Raw genomic sequence first — 12,852 nt, 5'->3', positions numbered from 1 at the left:
GATGTGCTAGGTGCTCCAGGGAGAAGACTAAAGATAGCAAGAGAAACTTTGTCAAGGTAGACTCACCACAGAAGATAGGAGCAAGTAGTGCACGTAGCCCTTCCCTGCGCTTCAATGACAAATCAGAGGTACCAAGAGGATTCTCTCATCAGAGGGCAATGGCACGAAGTGAGATTAAGGTAGCAAGCCATTTTGCTTTTATGTGTTCAGCTAAAGAACAAGGTCAAAGACATAAGGTCTTAAAACTTTTAATTAAGTGATAGTGGAATTATTCGCTTGCTCCTGGATTACATTGACGCAATCCAGCATGAAAACTGCTATTTGACATTTCCCTTGATTTCTGCTCCTCTTTGATGAGGGTACACAGTAAATTGTTTTCAGGTACAAACTTGCCATAGCTACTGACAGGGATGCAGGACGCTTCTAAAATCTTCCCCACTCTCTCTTTTACTGAAATGGCAGGAAGGCACTAAAGCAAGAAAGAAGAAGCATTACTGCAATAGAAGCTAGTGTGGCTACAGAAAAGTATGTTGCAAATTGGGGGTGAGGGATAAACATAAGGCAAGTACAGATATTTTCTTTGAGAGCCACGCATGAGAAATCTCACAACACTGGAAAACAATGGGTCATAAAAGGACCCTGCGCAATCCCTATTTGATGGACATTGAGTAGCACCTTTTTTGGCAATACTGATGCATGCACGAGCACATCAGGTGGCTCTGAAGGGTCAGACTGGTCCCTGGGCATGCAGCCCTGGGAGCATCCAGCCTTCGAATGTATGTAGTGCCGCAGAAGCAGGCCCCACAGCCAGGAAACAGAGCATAAAATGCATGGCCATGGTAAGAATCAAACTAAAATGTGATTTAAAAAAAGAGTAGTGTTTTGGTTTCTGAGCCCTCTACTTTATTTTTATTTGTTTTTATGCTCCTGTAAGTAAAATCAACAACTTCTTTTTCCCCAATAAACTGAAATTTTGCAGACCGTTAATCCATAATATGGGCAAAAGCCTTTGGGTGCATGTGAAACAAAATGAAAAATGGTCAGTCTGGTTCTTCCAGGAAAGCTGATACTTCACGTGAACAGTAAAGGTTTTCCAACAAGCAGCAGTACACGTTTCAGTGCAGACCCACAGTGACTGCATTAGCATGGTAGAGGGTAATAGCTCTGAATATCATTTATGCACGCTTAACTACCATTTAGTTAATGTTTATGCAGCATTTTGAAAATGTAAAGTGCTATAAAGATGCCAAATGTTATTATTATTATTAATAATCCAAGTGATAAATATGACTCAAAATTCTACACTCTATCCTTGTCCTTCACGTCAAAAGGATGTTTGCACATATAATAAGGACTGCAATTCAGCAAGACACTTGCAGTGTATGCGTTACTTGGAGTTCATGAGTTTTACGTATAAGGGAATAAAGGACTAACTGGTTTCTCCCCAAGTTTACTGAGAGTTACAAAAATACAAATGAAGATGGAAGATTATGTTAAAATCGTGCTTTTAAAAATGCTGGGTCAGAGCTCTGCTGTAACATTTAAAAGCCTATTTAGCAAGCCACGCAGGTCAACATGTTTTAATAAAACGTATTTTCTTTTCAATGAATGTAAAAGAGGGCCCAGAAAAGGACTCAGAGCCAGCAATATATGGGTATCTGCTGTCTGCTATGTTTCCACTGCACCCACCGCTACAGCAGCTGGCTGTCCATACTTGGACCTTTCAAGCCCCCAGACCTGTCCCTCCTCACATCTTCACTTCATCCCTCAGAGGAGGCCTACCAACCATGGAGCCTGCTGTCACAGAAAGAATTATTCCCTCAGTGATTTTCCTATTTCTCTCTACCACTTCTCTTTTATTTCAACTGCAGCACAGCGTCAAAAAGGCAGATAGGAACCACCCCACAAGTCACTAAGGCTCCAAGACACGGGTCCACCATGAGTGCTTGCCATCGCAGCGGATTACACTTACTGCATTAGAGACCTCACCAGAGAAAATAATCTGTAAGTCAAGGCCTTTGGTCTCTTCATTTCTATTCACAGAGAAACCACCTGGTGCTCTCAGAGAAGTGGTTGTTATTTCAAGGAGGTGATCAGCTTGTGACGAAGTGCTAAGTAAGGGCAGGGAAATTTTTTTTCCACAGGTTGGTCTCAGGTTTGGAGCGGCCTTTGCGATTGCAGTGGCTTCACCACTGAGACTGAATGTGAAGTTACTTCTCCAAGAGAAAGATCTGCCATTCTCCTTACTGGAAAACCAAAAGGAAAAAACAGTTTTCTAAAAGAAAATCTTTTACATATCTTCACTCGCTTCACCAAACTGGATTTTCCAGAGTTCAGCTCCCATTCCGGTGTTCTGTTGCAGTGGTTGGATGCTGAGCTCTTGGATGCTTGGTCCAGCCCTTGAGATTGGGGACACAGGTACAGAACATGTGGCTAAATCCCCCCTTTGAAGACTTTCTCCAAGACTTAAAAAACTATCTTAGTTTAAAAAAGGACAATGAGGAAAAAAAATCCCACAGAGACAGCCTGATCTACTTGCTCACACTGGTATAAATCAAGAATAACCCCATGGACTTTTTAGGACTTACACAAGTATAAAACTGCTAGAAATGAAAGGTTCACATTTCCTAACTTCAGCAGTTGGCTCGGTTTTCTTTAAATAGCTTCATTAATAAATACTTTTTAAAAAGAAAAAAAAAAAGCGCTCTTCCTCCCCCAATACTAATTGCTAGTGCTCAGATTTAATCTTCAGCGTTTATTGTGCTTCACCAAATCCCTAATAATCACCCCAGAAGACTCCTTAACATTGTTGTATAATGGGAAACAAGGGCAGGGTATTACTTTTTCATGTACAAAGATGTTTCATCAGGAGGCCAGATTTCTTCTATGCAGCTAAAGTACATAGAGCCTGACACTTTTAATTTCTTCCGTAATTGTGTCACGAGAGGGGGTTATGTCACTGTGCCTCTTTGCTGAATTCCAAGAGGCTCAATGCTATTCCCATGGTCATCGCCTCCTGCCTCTACTTTAAAATAATGAAGATTTGGGCTGAAATAAATTTGAAGATATCAAATAAGGACCCCTTGAGTTCCAGGGAAAGAAAATAAAGCAGCTTTTATTAAACTTGTTATGAGACCTTTCATGACCACTATTCTCGCTGTTCTCTTTGCTCAAAGCCTTTAGAGAATGGTCTCACTTTAGCCTAAACTCAGCTCTTTCTCAGCTCTCTAAGCCTCTGTAAAATTGAAGGACATTCACTCCAACACACGTCTTTAATAACTCAGTATGATTTAAACTTTCAATCTGCATTCCTGATTTCTGTAATAATTGAAAGGAATGCATTAACAGCAGAAAAAAACCCCCACTTTTGCTTCATAAACTTTACCTTCATTGCCTCAGATTTTCAGTAGTTCTCAATATGTAAGTTTAATGGCATGACCCTAACAAGAAACGATCAGCAAATGAAACGAACCAGTGTGTAGCTGCTCCACACGGCTACAAGTGTCAGCTGTGGCCTGCCTGCCATTAATTTTATTGTAACTCATTTCTTCAGGTTGAGTACAGCACGATTTAATGTTCCCATTCTCCCATTCCTGTTCTGCATGACAAATTGTTTTAATAAACATAAACCGGGTAATAATAAAGTAATAATAAGCCTAGCACTCACCTTATATCACTGCAGTTAAATTCTCCCACAAGCCAGCGCTGGTTACAGTGACAATTACAGTCGGGCCAATCCGCAGCCAGGCAAGCACAATGGACAGATTTAATATCGTTTGTAAATATGATTAGTGTGCTGTCATGTTATTGCAGCCTGGTATTTACATTTCTCTCTGGGGTTATTCACTACACCAAATCAACATTAAATAGTGCTCCCTTCTCTTCCCCTTAAATCAAATATACCTTTCTTTGTGCTCCACTCAGAAGTTAATGAAGAAAATGGCATTGATTGTTAATATTCAGGGATCAATCAGTCCTTTACATACCTCTTTTTTTAAACAGATGTACGTCTGTCTGTATAACTCTGAAAGATTTCTTTTGAAATTCATAATCTCCCCCCTTCCTCCTCTCCTTCCACACACCCCCTTTAACATCAACACTCGTCTGCTTACTCTCTTATGAAAAATGTTCAAATAATGAATGGCTGTTGTTTACAGAAGTAATTTCATGCTACATTTCCATTATTGCCTGGATTTGTTTAGCTTCTCAAGCTTCCCCATTTCCCTGCAATGAACTTTTAAGGAAATATAACCAGCTTTCACTGTTTATGCCATTATGTTTATAATGGAAGCCGCTCTCATTTGTGACATATTGCAACACTTCATAACTGTGTGCAAATAAGCATCCTTAAACTTGTTAAGGTCAATTAATCATTGTACAAAAGCTTTTTTAGCTAGGACTTCCACCAGCATAAATCCAGCCGCGTAGCAGGGTAATGAAAGGGCTCGGGTCCTACATGGCACAATTGTGTGCTTCAGATGTTAATAAAACTGCCTGCAGATGACACAGGTCTTTTTCTCCAAAGTTATTTGGTTCCCGTGGTCAGGCAGCACAGGCTGAATACCTGCAGAGCAAGTCAAGGAAGGACTCCGGTGGACAAAAATTTGTAATTACTTTAGTGATGAATTCCCACCAACCTAACAATTTTTAAAGCCACTTTTCCGACAACGAAAGCAAGGAATCAAGCCGGAGGACAGCCTGCTGAGTTTGGATCCATAGCACTTCACTGGACAGGAATCAACACATGAGACACCATGCAACAAGTACCTATTGCAAGACATCACGGAGGACACCATCAAAGGAGAGTGCTGCTGTTGGCAGAGCAGAGCCACGGCTGTTCAGGCGCGTGTATCATTTGACAGCATGGAGCCCTGGCCTCCTTCTGCTGCTGTGCTAACTGCTCTGGGAGGGCGGCAGTGACAGTGCCGACCGCCCAAGAGCTGCCAGGCACAAACACTGATGATAGAAAGGGCTCTTATTAATTAGCAGCAATCTTCTCCATACATAGCCGTGGCACACGCAAAGACTTGCTCTTGCTCTTCATGCAGCTATGAAAGAGGAAATATTCATGTGGTTTATATTTATGCTTCCATTTTCAACAAACAGGTTCTCATCTCCTGCACATTTGACTGAATCAAGACCTACGTCTGAAATTTAAGATATGCCTTAATCAGACTCAATAGGTTTTCTGGATGCCCCAGGCTTACCGATGTCATGGTGCCTGGGTGCATGTAAAATAAGCCTGGTCTGTGTCATTGGACTTTGCCTGATGTGTAAAAACAATGACAATAAACCCCCACCACATCCTCAAATAAACTGTAATAGCAAAATTCAGTGAAATCATTAATACTAATGGAAAATTTAAATATATAGGATATTGCAGTTTCTGAGGGTGCCCACGTGCATGCACATACTTTATGCATTCACTAGCATTTTACTTGCATTTATTTTTTCATGCAAATTGGAGTACAAAGAGATGCCCCATGTTAGAAATCTAGCCCCTGATCAAGGCCAAAATGCATGGCAAAGACTGATAATCAGGTACTTGTGATAATTGCAAAGCTAACGCACGCTTTGTCATTTACTGCAAGTTAACTTTCCCATACTACAAGTTTAATTTAGGAGGAGGGGAAAGAAACATGATTTAAGGAAGGCATTAACAGTCAGTCAGAGAGCGTAGCTATTTTGTGGGGGAAGTAGATAATCTGGAGGCAAAAGCAGGACATTTTAAAGACCTATCTCTAGTTGTGGCTTTATTGAAAATGATATATTTAAGAATGTGATTCATATGGTCACCCAGGGGGCATGGATCTGACTTACTGTGACTTGCTGATATTATTTATTTAGAAGAGTCAAATGTCACAGCCAAATATTTCTGCTAAAATGTGTATTTACTGAATTTTCCTTTCAGAGCTCAGCAAGGTGACAGCTGGAGAGGGGTGTCTGTGCATGTGTGGAAAAAAAAGAGGGAGAAGAAGTGGGGTGTTACTAAACACAAGATCACAGTACTCGAAACATCCTACTGAGATCAGAAGAATTGTGAAGCATACTGAGGTGGTACTCTAGCTATTCATTAACTGCCTGTATCAGCTGGCCCAGAGATTAGAGCTTAATGCAATGGTGAAGTAAGTGTCCATATCACAGTAGCCATGGAGGAATAGCGAGATGTAATGAAACTGAATAGCTAGCCATTGAAAGTTGAAAAATATATTGATTTTTCAGTGCTTGATCACCCAGGAGGCTTTATCAGGTATGAATACTTGGGAACCATCTGCTAACTCTGTAATGGTATTTTAGGATTTGTGACAGACACCAGCAAAAATAAAACTGCGTGTTAGAAAATAACACAAAGTGAAGCCTGCTTCTCTGTAATATATTCCACTGCTCCACATCTGGTTTTCTCAGTCCTGTCTTTTAATTGTTTTCAAATTAGCTATAGCTAATGTGTGAATACAAATTAAAATTAGTACACGAATTCAATTTCTCCCCACCTTTCATACCAAAGATAGCTCAGACATTTATAGCCACATTTATCTCTACATCAGATTGCATTACTTATGTAGTAAAGATTTCTCTCCTCCCAAAAGGAAGTCAGCAGGACCCTGGTTATTGTATTTAGCTATTGAACCTCGTTGTCAACATTTCTTAACATTCATTTGTGTAAGTCAAAGAACAAAACCAAACAGGAACAGGCTTGGAGGCACAATATCTACATATTGTCTGATGTAAATAACACTCCTAGACATGATTGGCATTCTCCAAACAACAATCATTGTTATTGAAATGTGCCGCTATTCCCCTTGTTTTAATACTGAGAATGATTATGAAATCTCTTTGGGTACGATAAATCAGCTGAAAGATGTAATAACATGTTTCAGCTGTTGGAATGGATGTTTGATTACAGCTCTGAGGGTTTTTTCCTCATCTTGTTTCTAGTTTAATTCTTAATCCATTCTGTGATTTAAAAAAAATATTCCACACATCAACAGCAAATACACATTCTTGTTTACAGAGTGTGGGTAGCTGAGCAGGAATCGAGTTCCATTTTAACAATGCAGGGAAAATATTTTTCTATTACAGTTTTGGTTAAAATAGTAAGTTAAACTGTCATTTGAAATTATATTCAGTAAACATTTAACTTTAGCAGCTAAGTAAAAATAGAAGAAGATTAAAAAAGGATTAAAAAAAAAAGAGAGAAAAGGAGACTTCGGTCAGACCACGTTTGATTTCCAGACACACAAAAAAATCCACCTCTCCTCCCCCGCCTCCCTCCATGATTCTGCAAGCCTCTCTTCAAGTAAGTGGTAGTAGAATTAATTTGCCCCAAAACGGTCAAGTGTAAATGGAGGAAAATTATTTCCCCCTGATTTTACACTGTAGCGGCAACACACAAAAGATGAAGGAAGTCAGACCGCACCACACAGCGGCAGCGAGAGCGAGACAGCTGGACAGAGGCTTTTGAAGGATCTGAGAATCTGTGTACAGCAAAGGCAGCACAGCTTCTCCAGCTCACTCTCCCAGAAAAGATTCTGGCAAAAAATGCCTTTTCCTTAAGTGTATTTTGTGAAGGAGAAAAAGTGAAGAAAAAATAACTACAGGAAACAAAAAGATTAGTACATGGGTGGTTTCTTTCTCCAATCAACTTTCCTTCCCGTCCCGAGGGGCTGCCCCTGTGCTGATGAGCACACTATGGTGGCTGCAAGCACATTCCTTGATGTTCTCCCAAAGTTTGCAAGGCCAAAGAGGCAACTACATTCAAGGCTGGTGGTGGGAAAATTCAGAGAAATTTGGGGCTTCCTGAGGTCTTTAGAACTGCTCAGTGATGTGTTGCCAACATTTCAACAAGAGACTCCTAAGAGAATTCCCTCTTTGGCCTCTGATAAACCCAGTGCCCCAACAGTGCGTTTGCTTGCCAAGAGGAGGGGCAAGGGATGAGAAAACCATTCAAGCATTTTCCTCTTTAAATGAAAACACTTTCTCATCATCGTAATCAAGAAAAGAGGCTATCCTACTGGGAGAGCAACACTACACCACCCATTTGGGCAGAACTGCATATACTCTATCTCCTTGCAAGAAAGAGAATACACATTTGTATTGGAGAAATCATATCCTGGATAACAAGATGCCCACCCAGGAAGGAGTATGCAAGGTCCCCACCATTTCTCCCAGGGGTCCAGAAACACTCACGGTAACCTAGAAAACAGTCAGGGATAGCTATTAAGGGCAACTCTAAGGTGACACTCCCATGAGCAGAGCTCCCCAGGGCCTGATCCACAGCATGCTACAATCGGACACATGCTGACAACCCAGCACCCACCTATGCGGTGACAGAGGGCGTTTCCTATTCCCCTTTCCTCCATCGTTTATTGTGTAGCCTGTCTCTCCTCTTGAAACAGGCGGGCTTTTAAATTAGGACGCAGAACTCACTCTTCCCTAGAGCCACTAGTGCAATGAAGAAAATATTTCTAACATTCAATGCAATTATAGAATACCTTTAAAAAGGTATTCATCGGTTAATTCACTCCCCTCTTTTTGACCTTTATTTAAGGGGAAAACTGCCAACTGCACAAAATCCTGCCAACTCCAAGAAGCTTAATTGTGCAGATTACGGTCTGTTTGTAGCACAGATTATTAAAAGCACACTTGGACCCTTCACGTCCCCATGTTTGATTCAGTAATAGGTTCTGCATTAGATAAAGGAGATTTGTTTTGATCCCCTCCTCGCAGATGCAGAGTGCCCTACACCTTTTGTATTCCAGACTCCATCATCCGTGACCTCTTTGCATAAGTGACAGAGCCACAATAGGCTGCTCCGTACTGTAACTCCCAGCTCCCCACTTTTGGGGTTGGAAGAAAAGCAGGGGGAGATTCACATCATGGTTTATATGGTATTCTTAAAAAAAATTTAAAATACACTTCTCTTATTCTATAAAGAGCACAATTCTCTGAGAGATTCTGGGACTGTGTGGCACAAAAGCCAAGCATGGCCATTTTTGAAAGCACAGCACATCATATTTTTAAAAAAGAAAAAAGTGAAAATTGCGTTTTGAATTTCAGAGAATGAGGTGAAACACAGAGTCAGAATGGAAAACTTACCCTAGAAATAAATGAAGTGAAATAATTTCCTTAGGTTCAAATTTTTTTCTCTCTTTCTCTTTCCCAGGGTACAAATTTAATAAGAAAGTGATCTCCTTACCCCCAAAGAAATTTTAAAAAGTTAAAGCATTTACATTTGCAACCTATTTACAAAAGCACAGAGATCACCTTTAATTTCTAGCTGTCATTAGGTAACTACAAATAAATCCTCTCTGCCCCAGAACTAAAGCCTGATCTACAGACAGCCATCATCAATGCAGGGTCTGGGTGGGAAATTTCAGGCTTTTACTTTGCATATTCATTCCTCAATTTCCTGCGCCTCAACATTATCATAAATAAAAATCAAGGGGTTTTTCTTTAAATGCTATCCGGTATGTATTTTGTGAGGCTATTGCATGCACTTCACTGCCCTTAGAAAAGAAGGGAAGGTGAGCAGAGACTCCAGAGCTGTGGCCATTTATGTCAGCCAAGGATTCAGGACTGGCTGTTAAAGAAGAGAGGGGGAGTCACACCAAGGACGGCTCATGCTCCCCACAGTGACCCTGCCATGGCTTCTCGCCCTGTTTATTGTCTTATAAAGAAGGTAGGAGGTGGCAACAGCTTTCCTTGGTGTTAATGTGCTTTTGGTTGCTTGATAAAAATATTTTCCTTCCATAATCACTGCACAACACAAGACTAAAAGCTCAGAATACACTTTTAATTTGAACACACACTTGTAACTGTGTCCCAATTCCTTGCTGCTGTACTGTTGATGAGCAGTTGTATGTGGAACAAATTGAAGAAAGCCACAAACTAATTTCCTAAATGTGGTTTTTTTCTCCAATGGTAAGGAAGTGATGAGTTTCAGATGAGAAAGAACATCTATCTGCAGCTCAATGAACTGAAAAGTCAGAAAGAAAACTCCTACAGTCTTCAGAAGTACCCAAGAGTGACACAGAAGTACAAGTCTCTTCAAATTTTATGATGAAACTAAATGGAGTCAGCAAATTGAGAGGATGACAAGGACGGAGGAAGACCAAGACACACCTGAACTACTGTGATAAATGAAATCAACAACTTCTTGTCTTTAACAAAATAGTGCTGGTCCTGTGATACATACTGTAAGCTGTCATACTACTTTTATTATACTTCAGCAAAAATTGTGCATAACTGGCAGCTCCCTACATGTCCAGTTCTCGGTATCAGATACTACCTGTCACATTCAGCACAGTTGTGCTTCACTTAGTGAAAAATCAAGAGGGCAGCAGCAGTGATTAATTCTCTTACTGCGTTGTACTTGAATCCCTTTCTGCTACAAGACACAAACGAACTCACATTGGGCATGCATTTAAGAAAATTAACTCCTACAAATTTTATTTTGAACCACAAAGAATGCTACAGTCATCTGAAAGCCCAGGAAACCCTGCTCCTATAGAACCAGGACTGCCAACATTTATAAATTAGCTCCAGTGGAAGAAGCTCACTGCCATGCAAAGGGGTGGAGGAATTCTGTAAGGTTATCTCATTTCTGGAGCTCTGTGAAGCAACTTGATAGGATCATTTTAACGCTTAGGTTTTACTGCATACCTGTAAATGTAGCTTTGGTGTAGTAAAGTAGGTTTACTGAATGCTCTTAGTATCTGGGTAATTTTACAACAGTGGAGCTGTGTAACCACATACTCTCGTATGCACGTATACGTGTTAAATGCAGATGCAGTTTTGCAGATGAATTCTCACCTTACTTCATTGTTTTAAATTTCAGTAGAACCTCATCTTTGCTCCTTTTGGTCTGCAGGTACCACTAGAGCGGACTGCTTTGCCCATCATGCTACTAATAGCTTCCTTACTGGATTTCCTTGCTTCTGGCCACCCCTGATGATCTGCAGAACATTTAAGGGACGTCTGTGCTTAGTGGTGCAGGACACAGAGTACTGGTTTCTCCTCACTTCTGGCTGACAAGTTACTTCTAAACACAGATGCAATGGCTTCAGCTGTTTTACTGGGTAGGTAACTGCTGTCTCAGAGTTCTTACACCACTGTAATACGAAAAAAGGGGCTACTATGAATATAAATTAAGAGGGCAGGATGGGTAAGTCCCATGAAAGCAAGGATGGGGTAATACTGTCCTTTCAATTAAGATCCAGTCAATCATTGTCTGTTAAACCATCTCTGGACATCACCAATATGCAGACAAAGCTGTTTGGTGCCTGTCCTCTGTCAGTGCTGTGTTTAGCCCATTGGTAAACCAATTGAGTTTAGGCCTCTAAATGAATGTTACGTATCACCCCTGACCAGAATCTGAAAGAGAAAGGAATGCCCTCCAAGGGAAGAAGTACCCACCGGCCCTGCCACTGTTATGGGAACTCTTTATGGTGAGGCAAGCAAACTATCTTATTTGAAAGCACCATCTTATTTGAAAGCACTTTAGATGGGCACCATCTAAAGATATCAGAACTTTTAGGCAATGATTTATTTGTGAGATTTGTGGAAAGCGGAGCCTCATGAAGGTCCTGAAGCTCCAAACTTTGCTACGTGTATACTCCTCTGAACTCACAGTGGTGGTGATGTGACTATTAGCACAATGAGCTACCACAGGGATGGTGAAAAAGATCATAATCATTACACTATGAAACCAAAATCAAGAATTTTGAGATAAAGTGCCTGGAGTTCAAAATTTCCATCTGCAATAGAATATTTTTCCAAGTTTTCTTTTAAGGTATCAGCATTTGGTAAGATACTTCAAACAGCATATTTCAAAGTGGAAGAGTGAACGTTAATCCCTGCCGATAGCAGAACAGCAATTTTCACTGCGTAAGTGATACACCAGTTGCCAAAAGGGCTCCTAGAAGACAGGCTTTCAATGTGCCTCCATATTTCACATGTAAATAAACATTAATTTCTTTAAAATGTTCAATAGTGCTAATTTTGATTTGTTGCAAAAATTCTGGGTTAGTTGCCAGTTCTTGAAAGCAATCCAGAATTGCTCCTTGTTTTTAAACAAGAATTTTAAGGATTCAGACATAAGAAAAAGTATTTCTTATGTGAAACTAGATGATCATATGACTCCTACTCAGTCCGATAAAAACAGAAGACTATCAAATATTGAAAAATACATAAAAGCATTAGTTTTCTTTTTCCTTATTCCCTCTGAAATCATTTGGGTCCCAATTCAACAAAACAGGTTCCACATCCTTATCTTTATTTATAAGGTTGTGTTTGCCTTATTGCTATGCAAAGTAGGTGTAAAATGCTACAAATTAGAATGGTAATATTTTATAAGCACTTCGTAGTGGTATAAATAATGAGAACTCAAACAGAAACAGTTTTTCTCTCCTTCAGAAATTTTCTGAGGTTCTATATTTTTCCAGCCCCAAATTTGGATAAAAAGCACTTTCAAAATCTTGAAAGTGCTCGTAACTAAAAATTAGAAGACTACTTGCTTTGATAATTTTGGTCAAATATATTGTTTCAATGACCTTGGGACATTTCACTTCCACTTGACCACTTACTTTTTAATGTTTTCTAATTTGTTTCTGAACCTAAAATCAGAAGATTTTGTGCCAAAATATGTAAACATATGCCTGACATTTTCCAGAGCTTGAAACCATTTAAGTAGAATAATTTGCCAAAGTTATTCTACCCCAGGAAAAAAAAAGCTTAGACAAACCACAAGAGCTGGGAAAACATGCCAGGTCAGCTATAACAACAGGAGGTCACAAAGGGCAATTAAGACTCAGGTTAGATTCCATGAAGCAATTTGGAAATAAACATCCATGT

This window comes from Mycteria americana, chromosome 5 (assembly GCF_035582795.1).
Source record: "Mycteria americana isolate JAX WOST 10 ecotype Jacksonville Zoo and Gardens chromosome 5, USCA_MyAme_1.0, whole genome shotgun sequence".
Lineage (NCBI taxonomy): Eukaryota > Metazoa > Chordata > Aves > Ciconiiformes > Ciconiidae > Mycteria > Mycteria americana.
This window is presented reverse-complemented; position numbering follows the sequence as displayed.